At 39.1% G+C, this 13,799-nt stretch overlaps 1 protein-coding gene across 1 annotated transcript in view; it reads right to left on the bottom strand.

Annotated features, from left to right (window-relative positions):
• SYNE2 (spectrin repeat containing nuclear envelope protein 2) overlaps positions 1-13,799 on the bottom strand; it is a 3,814,665-nt gene that overhangs the window by 2,932,407 nt on the left and 868,459 nt on the right. The gene's annotated exons all lie outside the window — the stretch shown is intronic.

Genomic DNA, 13,799 nt, shown 5'->3' on the forward strand with positions numbered 1-13,799 from the left:
GTATGGAAGAATTGTGAAGTGTCATTTCCTGAAGATACAGTTTAGACATAAGAACTATGCTTCTGCAAGAAGTGGTGGCTAAAAAATGTGGATGTTTCTTGACCGTGCTAAATTGGTGGGAGAACTGTAAATAATGATTTCCACTTTCTTATTTATGTAACTACAACCAAAAACTTTTTTTGCTCTTAGTAATATGTGTACAATACATTTCTTAAAGTAAATTGCATGTCATTTATTGTAAAGTAGTTCTGTACAGTCTAAAGAAATATTTTAAATGTGAGGTGGGCTACTCATCAGTGATTGCTGTTTATGTGAATAATGTTACAATAAAAAATACTTTTTCTTGACTGCACTGTATCTGACATTCATGCTTAAGATAATGGCTGGATACAAACAGTACAATGTAATATTAGGAGACAGAGAGTAAAGGTGTAGTGATCATATTTTATCTGTACTAAATGATAACAATTTCCCCTAGTATTATACCGAGGGAAGTACAGACTAATGTTCTTAGGATTTTTTTCTTTTTTTAAGCAAACAGGCTAGAAAGTGGAATGCAGGAAAAATGGTAATTTCCTAGTATTTGAAAATAGCTATTCCATGCATTTGTAATGCTATTAACTATTTAAAAAAACAACCACCGTGGTGTAGAACAAATAGAACAAACAACGAAGGTTCCACAAAGCTTGCACAAAAAGAGACACAAACTCAGTATTAGGATTAAGCTCTTTCATTCTTTTTAATGAACAGTCAGAACTTTGTTAGAATCGAATTACTTACTTTTTACAAAGATTTAAAATGGTGACTTGTTGGTCACATGTTTACAAATGTCCAATCACCATCCCACCAAAGACACACAATAAAAAAAATTTAAACATACAGTGTTAAAAGTGTAAAGTTATAACAAACCTCATATTAGACATTAGCACAAATCAGTACATACTATGCTTATAATCCCTGCACTACCAATAAGCACTTTATATTAACTGGCTCATTTAAGCCTGGGTGTTTGTCTGCTCTTAATCTAATCTGCCATTGGGACTCTTGGCATTCCAGCCATACACTGTAGTTTCCTGAAAAGTCTCTCACATCTACTGCATCAAGTACAAGAACCACAATTTCTTAAACTCTGTCAATTGCAAGGAGTGTTTAGCTAAGGCATTACTTATATCACCTTTTTTAATGGCTAAGGTGTGCTCACAAATTCTGTGTGACAACCTTCTTATGGTCTTGCCTACATAGTAGCTGGAGCAAGAATTGCATAAAGCTAAATATACAACTCGTTGAGAATTACAGTAGTACCTGTTAGATCAAAGTTCCAGATTTAAGTGCCTGACTAAAACATTTGAAGTGTTGCAAATAAAGTGGCATTGTCTGCATCTGCCACATGTGTAAGTCTCAGGTATAATCCGTTTTACCAAATCAGCCTGATAGTGGCTTTCTAAAACAGATTTGATGTTGTTTATTCTTTTATACATAAAAATGGAACTGTCACCTAGTATCCCAGCCAAATCCCCATTTCTGATAATTAATTTCCAATTCTCCTTGAAAATGTCTTTTATCAGCGACATGTCAATTGTGATGGGGAGTGGAAATGCCCCCTGTAACCAAGCAATGAACTTTTGTGTGGAGGTGTGCATGTCGCTACAGACCATCTGGCTTTCAGGCTGATGTTTGTGCAGGATTGGTCTCGCCTTATCCAGCCATAACAAATGAACTTTGTTAATGATCTTCATGAGCAAATCAGAGTCATACCCTCTAATCATAAAAAAAGACTTTAGAACTTTTATTTCATTAGAAAATTATCATCCTGACTAGTATGTCTACTTAGTCGACTAAAATGTCCTTTTTCATGTGGTATGGCTGCTGGCTCCTCCTGTGCAAATATTTATTTTATTTATTGATTTTATTTTACAAATGAAATCTTGGAAAGTGAGAGGATGCCTGAGGAATGGAGAAAAAGTGTTTTGGTACCGATTTTTAAGAATAAGGGTGATGTGCAGAGCTGTAGTAACTACAGAGGGATAAAAATGATCAGTCACAGCATGAAGTCATGGGAAAGAGTAATGGAAGCAAGGTTAAGAAGGGACGTGATGATTAGTGATCAGCAGTACGGCTTCATGCCAGGAAAGAGCACTACAGATGCGATCTTTGCTCTGACAGTGTTGATGGAGAAGTACAGAGAATGTCAGAAGGAGTTGCATTGTGTTTTTGTAGACTTAGAGAAAGCATATGACAGGGTGCCTAGAGAGGAGTTGTGGTATTGTATGAGGAAGTCAGGAGTGTCAGAAAAGTATGTAAGAGTGGTACAGGATATGTACGAGGCTAGTGTGACAGCGGTGAGGTCTGCGGTGGATGCGTTTAAGGTGGAGGTGGGGTTACATCAAGGATCAGCTCTGAGCCCTTTTTTATTTGCAATGGTGATGGACAGGTTGACAGACAAGATCAGACAGGAGTCCTCGTGGACTATGATGTTTGCAGATGACATTGTGATCTGTAGTGAGAGTAGGGAACAGGTGGAGGAGACCCTGGAGAGATGGAGAGATGCTCTAGAGAGAAGAGGAATGAAGGTCAGCAGGACTAAGACAGAATATATATGTGTGAATGAGAGGGAGGACAGAGGAATGGTGAGCATGCAAGGAGTAGAGGTGGCGAAGGTGGATGAGTTTAAATACTTGGGGTCAATAGTTCAGAGTAACTGTGAGTGTGGAAAAGAGGTGAAGAAGAGAGTACAGGCAGGATGGAGTGGGTGGAGAAGACTGTCAGGAGTGAATTGTGACAGACGAGTACCAGTAAGAGTGAAAGGGAAGGTCTACAAGAGGATAGTGAGACCAGCTATGTTATATGGGTTGGAGACAGTGGCATTGACAAAAAGGCAGGAGTTTGAGCTGGATGTGGCAGAATTAAAGATGTTAAGATTTGCACTGGGTGTGACGAGGGTGGACAGGATTAGGAATAAGTATATTAGAGGGTCAGCCCATGTTGGAAGGTTTGGAGACAAAGCCAGAGAGGCACGATTACGTTGGTTTGGACATGTGCTGAGGAGGGATGCTGAGTATATTGGGAAAAAAATGCTAAGGATGAAGCTACCAGGTAACAGGAAAAGAGGAAGGCCTAAGATAAGGTTTATGGATGTGGTGAGAGAGGACATGCAGGTGGCTGGTGTGACAAAGCAAGATAGAGAGGACAGGAAGAAATGGAAACAGGTGATCTACTGTGGCGACCCCTAATGGGAACAGCCGAAAGAAGATGATGATTTGATTTCCAGGAAAGTCCGACTGGACAAAAATCCATTTTCAGTGGAGGCCCAGGGAGAAAAGTTCCACATTTAACATGTAAAAATCATTACTACAGACACTAGATTTAAATACACATGACTTGACATTAGTGTTAATCATACAACATTGGATCAAAGTACATTCAAGTAAATATTCTTATTAATGGCATTGTTGCATAGTCTAGTACAGGAAAAGAGAGAATTATACTTTAAAAACAACAAAATGAAATCTATCAGGAAAATGAGTGAATTATAGAATGTAAACCAGGTATTATTAAAAACAATGAGTGGGTGAGCAATTTTCATAAATATACTACATTGACTGAGCCTGTAGTAGGAAGAGTAAAGTAAAGTACAGATACTGAAACATAACTGCAACTTAAGGAGAACAGTTTTACTATAGTCCTTAAATACACGCTTTAGATTGTAATAAGAATGGGTAGAAGTATGGTGAAAGGTGAGATGTGATCAGAGTTATGTGATGAACTAGTATTACCTAGAGAAAGACTGTTTAGAGTAAATAGGACATCTCAGTGACTTCTTTTCTTATCCAGGATTTGTACAGGAGCATAGCCATGTATTGGTTAAGTGAGACTTCAGAGTTATTTTGAAGCAAGCAAGATAAATTGGTAACAGATGGCAAGCTATTCCAGATTTTAACTAACAAATGTGTACTTCACTCGAATAACAAATCCCTGTTAAAGGTTACCAAAGCTAACAATAAATCAGGCAACTCCCTTTTTTCAAAGGAGTTAATAAGTTTTGAAGTGCTGGTGATTTTTCAGGTTGGTACAGGATCTTATGTGCCAAGCACAGTTGGTGATAAGTTATTAGTTGAGGGAGTTCTAGCCAATTCAGTTATTTCAGGGCAGTGCAATGAAATATCCCAGAGCTAGCATTAGTTGCAAATTTTGTAATTTTGTTATAGTAGGATTCTAATTTCTCTAAATCTGATTTCCTAAGGTTTATGAGAATTGGCAATGCATAGAGAAGAGTTAAGATAAGATGTGTTCTACCTATAGTGGTTTTTGTGCTATTAGTGAAATATTTTTTTTTATTTTTATAAAGCCTACCTATTTTTTGACTTTCTTAATGGTTTGGGCAATATGGATCTCAAATTTCATACTGTCAATTTCTACACCTAAAAGTTTTGTGTGTTGTTTGGGAGAGATGATGGTTATTTTAGTGATGAAATTCTGAAGGAGGGGGAAGGGTAGTGTTTCTAGTGGGGTAAAAAAGCATAAGCTTGTTTTAGCTGGGGTTTAAAATAAGTTGAGAATTAGTTAGCCGAGCTTCTACTGCAGCAAAAGACTGTTGAGTTATTGACTGTAGATGGTGTGGAGAAGAAGTTGCACACATCAGTGTAGAATCATCAGTGCACTGTACAAGAGATGCATGAAGGGCTGAGGTATGGAGATTGTTAGTAAAGAGAGTAAATAGGAGGGTGCCAAGGGTAGAACCTTGGGGAACTCCTAAGGTGATGGGTAGTAGAGAAGAAAGAGTTTATTGCCATGGCCTGCTAGATAGTCTTTGAACCAAGACACAGTAGACTGGCTTGAGTTCGGTTAGTACATTTAAGAGCTTGCTGTGAGAGAACATATTGAAAGCCTTACAAAGGTCAATAAAAACAGAAGAGAGAAATTTGCCATCATTTCTACGGTGGTTGACTATGTCAATGAATGTCATAATGGCAGAGATGGTGCTGTGGAAGGGTCGGAACCCATGTTGGGTGTTGGATAGTAATTTGTTAGTAAGTAGGAAGTCCATAATTTGTGTGCGTATGCATCTTTCCAGTATCTTGAATGTGGGCCACAGTGCAGCAACTGGTCGATAATTGGATAATTCTGTTGACTTACCGCCTTTGTGTAAAGGGAAAATTTATGAAATTTTTCAAATTGATGGATCTAGTTGTTCAGTAATGGAATGGTTAATGAGGATAGATATAGGGATGAATATGGCAGCAGCTGCAATTCTAAGATATTCTGCAGGAAGTCTATCCGCAGCTAGGTAGTGGGTTTCAGTTTTTTTTAGTAATTTTTTTGTTGTGTTGCTACATACATAAGGAGAAGGAGTTGCTATTTTTTATCAAAAGTAGGATTAATAGGACTGGTAGTGAAGGTGTACTTGGAGAATTTCGGTGACATTTTTATTGAATTGAGTGGCTATACTGTCTAGGTTGTTAGTGGAAGATATGGTGGGTTTGCTAGCATTGCCTGGTAGGAGGATGTTTTTAACTGCTCTCCAGAATTTTTATGGGTTGCTATGGTGTTTGTTTTGGATAATAAAGAAATCATCTGTTTTGTCCTGTTTAATTAGATTGTTTTGCCTTGTTTCTGAGTTCCTGATATCCCTGTTTGTCTGAGATTTAGTAATGTGCCATTTACTCCAAGTTTTATCTCTATTTCTTAGGAATACTCTAATTTCTTTTGTTAGCCATGCAGCAAATTTGGATTTTGTTCTAACAGTCCTTGTGGGACTAGTTTGTTTAGTATGTTCAGAAAGATGGAATTAAAATATTTCACAGCATCTTCTAGGGGAAGATGTTTAAGTGGAACCCAAATGCAAAGTTTTAGAGTGTCTATGACTTTTTGGTGGTTAAAGTTGGTTTTCTTTCAGATAGGATGGAAAGTGGCAAGCTTAGAAGGGTTTACTCTGTGCCTAATTAAGTAGGTGGGAAGGTGATCACTAAGGGAATCTGGAAGAGAGCCAGAATGAAATGAAAGGTCGAGTCTATTTATTAATATCCAGTCTAAGGTGGACTGTCTATTAAATGATTTATCTATCCGGGTAGGGACTTGAATAGTTTGGGTGAAGCCATAGATGTTGATGTGGTTGGTGGGATTATCTGAATTATAGGTGAGCCAGTCAATGTTAAAGTCACCCAAGATTATTGTCTCTTGGGGCAGTGCTTTGGATGACCAATCCATAATATTCTCTAATGTGGAGATGTTCTGACCTAGAGCGATATAGGATCCTAAAATATTTATATGCCTTTTAGCATTAAGTTTTAGTTGTGCAAAAATGATTTCTGCATTATTACAATTTGGGATGCTAAGTTCTATAAGGATGATGTTATTTTTAAATAGAATAGCTATTCCTCCACCCCTTTTGGCCATTCTGACTTGCCTTATTATATTATATCCTGGGGGTAGAATTTTGCTGTTGGATGTTCATAGGTTCATAGGTAGGTACTAGGCTATTGGCCCTAGGGCCTATATAAGCCTAGCCAAAGGTACCCTGGCTTTTGCCACCCAAGAAAAATTATTTTCCTGTGCCACTTTCGAGCAGAGCCACAGAAATGATCCCCAGGGTGAATTTCCTATCTCCATCCAATCATCAAGATTTTTCTTGAAGAGTGCTAATGAGGAGCTTTGTTTGATATAGATAGGTAGTTTGTTCCAGAGTATGGGAAGTCTCTGGGACAGGAATCTATCCTTCCAGCATGTTCTGTTTATTGTGGTGACAAGGTTTAGGTCCCTACAGCGTGTAGCTCATATGGATTGGGATTTCTTTAAGTGGAGCATGTCTAAAAGCTTTGGGTTTGACATAGCTTTGTGTGTTAGGCAGAAATCGCCTCTGAGTAGGTGATATGTGACGGAGTAAAGCTGCAGTTTTTTTAGACGGTCTGCGTAGGGCATCTGTTTGAGGCTGGTAATCCTCTTTGTGAGGTATTTCTGTGGCCTTTCCAGTTGTTGTAGATGTCTTGTGAGGTACACACCAAAAGTGGCATTGTACTCTATAATGGGTCTAATGAGTGATGAGGGGAACAATGACCTCTTTTTTCTTGAATGAGAAACCTTTTGTGATGAGGTGTGCCACGTAGAAGGATTTCCTGACTACTGTGGCAATGTGATTATCAAAGGAGAGACTACTGTCCACCTGTGTCCCAAGGTCTCTTATCACACTTTTGGTGTTAAGTAGACTACCGCCTATGTGGTAGTTTATGGGTACAGAGTTTTTACCAAAAGGGATTACGATGCACTTTTTGGCATTGAGCTTGAGGCCATGGCTTTGACACCAGGCATCTGTCTCAGCGAGGCCCTTTTGTAGGATGTCTGTATCTTTTGGACTTTTGATTATGGCTCCTAGATTGCAGTCATCTGCGAACTTCATTAGCCAAAGACCTTCTGTGTTGGCCTGTACTTCAGAGAAGTAGATACCAAACAGGAGAGGACCCAGGACTGAACCCTGTGGTACTCCACTTGTCACTGGTCTGAAGTTGGATTTGGAGTCTGCTACTTTCACAGTGTTGGTTCTGTCAGTGAGCCAGTTGGCAACCCATCTTGTGACATAGGGATATTACCTAGTTTAGTGAGTTTATCTATAATTCCAGAGTGGGGAATGGTGTCAAAAGCCTTGGTGAGATCTAGATAGGCTGTGTGAACCACCTTACCCTCATCTACGGCTTTGGTGACTGCTTCAAAGAAGTCTATCAGGTTTAGGAGACATGATCGGCCTTTTACAAACCCGAACTGGGTGGGGTCCAGAGTTTGGAGATTACCAATGTCATTGTTTATAAGTTCCATGATGATACATTCCATAGCCTTGCAGACCAGGCTCATTAGGCTAATGGGGCGGTAATTTCTGGGGTCTGTGGTGGCTCCCCCTTTGTGGAGTGGGATAACTGTCACTGTGCGCCACTCATTGGGCACATAGCCTGAGGTGAGGCTATGATTGAACATGGTACTTAGGTGGAGAGCCAGTTCGTTTTGTAGTTCATGTAGAACACAGCCTGGGATGTTGTCAGGTCCCATGGATGCTGTGTTCTTGGCTTTGGATAGTGTGTTTTTTACCTGTGCAGCCGTGATTACAGAAACTTTGCATTCTTCTGTTATAGAGATAGGTCCTTTAGGGAATGACAGGGGGGTAAAGTTAGCATTGGACCTATCTGCCAGGATGTTGGCAATATCAGTTGGTTCTGTATATTTAGTGCCATTGTTCTGTAACTTAGAGCAGATCAGAGTGTTGCCATTGAGATTCTTGACCTAGCTATAGAATGCTTTGTGGTTGTCCTTAGAGTCAGTGGCGATTTTGTTTTCATAACTAGCTTTGGAGAATTTATGAGGGATCTCAGCTTCTTACTGAGGCTGACCAGGGAGTTTCTCCAATCATGGGATTTTACTCTTTTTTGCAACAGTTTCTTTCTTCTGTTGTAGAGTTTGTTTATGGCAGGGGACCACCAGATTGGCTTCCTTTTTTTTGCAGGATAGCATCTTGGCTGTGTTAGGGATTGCATGATCCATGCACTCGTGTAAGTGCTTATAAAGTGTATTTGTGTAGGATTCAGCAGTCATACCTCTATTGTCCATCAGCATGGGTGTCGTGAAGTTTGCCACTTCTGTTTTAAGAACTGTGAAGTTGGCTTTGGAGAAATTTTTTTACTGTGGTTTCCCTAATGGGGGGTGGGGGAGGGATATGGATGTCTAGGTTGATTAGCTTGTGGTCGGATCTGACCAACGAGGAAGTGACCTCAGGTGTGGAGCACCGGTTGCCCATGTTGGTAATAACCAGGTCTAGGATATTGCTGCCCCTGGTGGGGGTGTGTATAAGTTGATCCATGGCATTGGAATTTATGAATTCCAGAAAACGTTGAGCACAAGAGTACTGGTACATGAGTAGTTTTCCCAGTTAATGGTAGGGTAGTTGAAATCGTCCATTATTAGGGTGTTAGGTTGTACCCTAATATTTTCCAGTGTATCAAGAAATGAGGAGTGGGAATCCTGGGTCATGGTGGGGGATCTTTAGCAAGCTACAATTTGGATTGCGGTCTTGCCCAGAGTTAGTTGCACTTGGATAATCTTGGATGCATTATGCTGAGCAACTAGCCTGGAGGTGTGGATATCCTTAATGAATATGGACACGCCTCTGCCTTTAGTGTTTTGGTCCAGGTTAGGTGGCCGAAAGGTGTGGTATGAATTATAGCCTGGTAATGCAGGGGGTACTCTCTGGAGCCTTGAACCAGGTCTCTGTCACTGCACAGATGTCGATGCTCTCCATTTTAAGGAGTGCCTCGAGTGAGTGTATTTTGAGGTTTAGACTTCTAGTATTGAGTAGCAATACCCTTAGATTCTTCTTGCCTGTACCTGTTAGGGTGGTGAATTTGTCATTTGAACCTTGTCTAAAAAAGGCACTATAGGGGTGGCTAGAGCCTTAGCCAGTATCTGGAATCCCAGGGGCGACAGGTGCAGGCCATCTCTGGCAAAGCATTGTGGTTTGTCGATCATGTCATCCCAGGCAGACAGATACTGGATCCCCTTAGAATGACACCAGAAGCTTAGCCAATTGTTGAAGTCAATCATTTTGTCCTTGTACTGTGGTATCATTCTGGGTGATGGCAGGATGCTACTCACGGCTAGGGTCATACCTACCTGGGCTACAAGATCAGACAGCTCCTCCATGTCCCTTTTCATGTAGTCCAAGGAGGTACGTCTCAGGTCATTCACATCAACATGGACAATGACAGAGTCATATTTGTACTTGTTGTGGAGTGACCTGAGTGCATGCGTTATGTGGCAGATCCTGGCACCCGACAGGCAGCTGATAGTAACTTTCTCCTTGTTTAGCCTGGTGAGTGGAACATCAGTGTGCCTGACTATAGAGTCATCTATGACTAGAGTGCTGGGTACGTTGTTATGCCTTATGGGCTGTGGTTGAGTGGCACACTGAGTTTGTGGGCTATGTGTCATTTGGGTTGTGTTGGGGGGTGGAGGTTGCTTGTGTTTCTGCTTTGGAGGTCCCTGTTGCTTGGGCAGGTTTTTACTGAGAGCCTCCGCGAATGTAGGTGTGTGTTTTGTGTTTCTATGTGTGTGTTTTGGTGGTGTAGGTTTTGGGGGAGTATGTGCTGAGTGTGGTGTGATGCAAGTGTTTACCTTCTCCTCTTGACTGTCTAGTTCAGTCTTAGGTGAAGAGAGCTTTGCTTCCAGTTTGGCTATATAAGTGCATCTCTCACAGGTTGTAGTGTTGGGTGGTAGGAGGAGAGGGTTGTCTATGTACATGAGGCAATTACTGCATTGCCCCAAGATGCCCAGATTCATCAGGTAGACAGGAGAAAACATCGGGAGCTGACCCTTAGACATGCCTGGATAGGTACTTATTTGTTAAGTACTAGAAACTGTTTTCCTCTAGACAGTGAGGAAAGTTGAGTGCTGTAGTAATTTGTAGCTTATCTAGTGCTTACAATAAGTTCTGAACAAGTGCTAAGCTCAAAGAAACAGACTTGAGTGCTGAAACAAAAAACTGGCTAGTTCTAAGAAACAAAATTAAGCTAGAAGGCTTCCCTCCAAGACAGAAAGGCTTGATGGCTTAGAAGCCTACAAACAATCCTGGACACAGCAAATCTATATCCAGACTGGACTACCTACAGGAAAGGCAGGAAACAAGCTTAGAAATTTTTTTTTTTTTTAGTGACAAAAGAGAAACGAGTAGCAGAAACTAAGCTGATTGGCCTTCTCAAATGTTCTCCCTGTATTAGGTAGAATGAAGTAATGACACTAGACTGGGAGGATGGTCCCAAATCAAATTTACAGTAGGGGCGAGCAACTGCAAAGCCACCAACTATAAGAACAACATACCAATAGGGCGGGGGAGTGAGAAACAAACTGCAGAAATGTTTCTCACAGCAGAAAAGCAGCAGTGAGCCTTTAAATGAAAGTTTTAAACAGCTAAAGGAGCCTCTAGAGAAAGCGTTTGCAAACAAGTTATCAGAAACAAACAACCCAACAGATGCTTAATAAAAGTGGACAGTTTCCAGTTAATACCTCACACACAGTGAAACTAGCTAAAAAAATATACAGTGCGCAAAGTGCTATAAATAACTCGAACAAAATAAGCAAAAAAACAGGATACTTAATGTTATATATTATAGATCCGAGTTTGCTCAGTGTCCTTCCTTCGATTAGCTCAGTGTGAAATGTATCAGGTTTTAGTGAAGTTTCTGTGATTACAGCAATATCTGGGGAATACATGGAAACAGCAGCATGTAGTTCACGGATTTTGTTTGTTACACTTCTGATGTTAATGTTTAACATTAAGAGGGCTGATGATTTCATAAGAAATCTGGTATGTGATTAGGTATGGCTGCAGGGTTGGAAGGGTATACTGTCTAGATTGTTGGGGCCTGAGTTAGGGTAAATATCACTAATCAGAATAAGTTTAGATACAATGACAATGTACATGTATCAGTAATTCTTCATCCATGGAGTTTAAACATGTTAACAAAATTATTTGGGCTAGAGATCATTGTACTTACAGTACTGTAAATGTTGTTTATTCTGCATTTTGTAATTCTTGTGATAATTTTATGTGGGGAAGATGATCAAAACTTCAAGCAAAAGGATTTATGAAAATGTTTTAGCCATTAAGAAGAGGAATTTATCCAATGCCCTTGCCAGACATGCTGTTGGGTGCAACAACTTAAAAAAATGTCATTTTTTTGTCTTGGAAAAGGTAGACTCAGACATGTTTAGTGGTGACTATAAAACTTTACTTGAATGTCGAGAAAGCTTGTGGCAAATTATTTTAATGGCTGACCAAGCACCTGGTCTCAACAAGACCATTAACATCAAATGCGTTTTGCAGCTACAGAAATTATAGTTAGCTTTATTTTATATAGATTGCGTTTTTAGATCGTATTTAAGTATGCATTTGTATATATATATATATATATATATATATATATATATATATATATATATATATATATATATTTACATATAAACATTGCTTATGGGTCTCATTAACGTTGGCTTACTACAGATGTTTTATTTCCATTTAGTTTTTACTTATTCAGTGTTTTCAATTGATGTGTGATGTTCATTGGATGTTTGATGTCACATGATTTTTTTTTTGTTCTTATTTAAATGTGTGATAGTGTGGTTTGAATATTTCTGATGAAGTTCTGTTTCATTAAAAAGAACAAAAGTGCTAATTTGGTGTCTGATTTCTTCCATCTGTTTGCCTTGCCGGCTGTTTGTTTAGTTATTTAGTTTCCTTTGAGGTTCATTGTTTGTTGGACAATGTCTAATATGGTTCTAATCATTATGCCTGTGTATTTGTCATATTTTAGGGAGATGTGGGGGTTGTTTTGGTATGAGATTATAGTAAAGTTGAATTGTTGAGTTGGTGAAATATTATAGATGTGGGGGGATATAATAATTCTTTTATGCCAAACTTTGAGTGGGTAGTCACTTGAAGTGGGATGGGAGTGGTTTGAATTATTCAGAAGAGTTTGGTAAAAAGTTAAACATGTGCTTAGTGATAAGATCAGTAAGGCGAGGATATACAATGCTATCATTTTAAGGTAGTGATTCATTAGTAGGAAAGCTTGGTGAAGAAAGTAAAATTAATATTAAAATTCATGAATGTTTCTTGACTGTAGATCTTACTCTCAAGTCTGCGATTCACTGGGCTAGTGAACAAAGTCATGTCCAAAAAATTACTGGTTTTCCCAAAGCCACTTGTAGTGAACTTTAAAAAGGAAATACTGGAATTAAATCAGACCAATAGCTGTTGAAATTCTTCTTGAGTACCTTTTTATGCAATGATAAGGTTGTCATTGTATTGAACAAGAATCCGGCACTGAGTTTGTCAGGAAGTACCTTAGTAGTTTCACTAAGTTTGAGAACATCTTTGTCAACACTATTTGCGCACTGTTGGAAATAGTCCTGGACAACAATTTCTTCACCTTCTTGGGTGTACATTGCAAACAGAAATCAGGGGGGCAAGGGTAACTCCAGTTTTTACCAACCTCATGATGTCTTGGTGGGAACAGAGGTAGTTCAAACCCCATTCATTGTTTGAGAGTGTTACTTTTTACAAAAGATTTACTGATGACCTTATCATTGTGTGGAAAGGTGCTGAAGAAGAGGATGACTGCAAGTAGAGACATAGAACCTAAATGGGGCTGGAATTTAATGGAGAAACTTGCCAAAGCAACCAAGACATTAGGAATAAATAACTAGTGAAAGAAATGTAATAAAGTGGGATATGGCCAAGCAAACGTTTGGACTGCAGATTAGAAACTGCCTTCCTTACCAGGGATTGATAAAAGAGTATAGGCAAAAAGAAAGTAATAGGGAAGTGCAGAGTTACTGAGTTTTTAGCTGTGTCTAGAACAGAAGCTGGTGTTACAAAAATAATTAAAAGGGGATATAAAATGAAGCACAATAACTACAAGGATATATATCAGAAGAGATTAGAAAATATTTAGAAGAGAAAGAATGGAAAGAAAATATGCAAAGGACATTTATATGGAAATCAAAATGTAAACCAACCATGACTGAAGTACTAAATATTGTAAATGATGTAAAATAATTGGAGGTGGGATCTTTAGAAAAGGAATGAGTAAATTACATGCAGAATACTTCTCAGGAGGAGGAATGAAATATAAGGAAAGCAGGACTTGTACAACTTAAGTAATGTTGGTGTGAATGACAACCGTTAAAAAAACACATTTATGTATAATAAATAATGGAATATTGACAACAGTTTGTTTCCTTTCTACTGATGTATGTGTAACCATGAT

Source organism: Protopterus annectens, chromosome 6.part0 (genome assembly GCF_019279795.1).
Source record: "Protopterus annectens isolate FY-2018-M chromosome 6.part0, PAN1.0, whole genome shotgun sequence".
In the NCBI taxonomy this organism is placed as follows: domain Eukaryota; kingdom Metazoa; phylum Chordata; order Ceratodontiformes; family Protopteridae; genus Protopterus; species Protopterus annectens.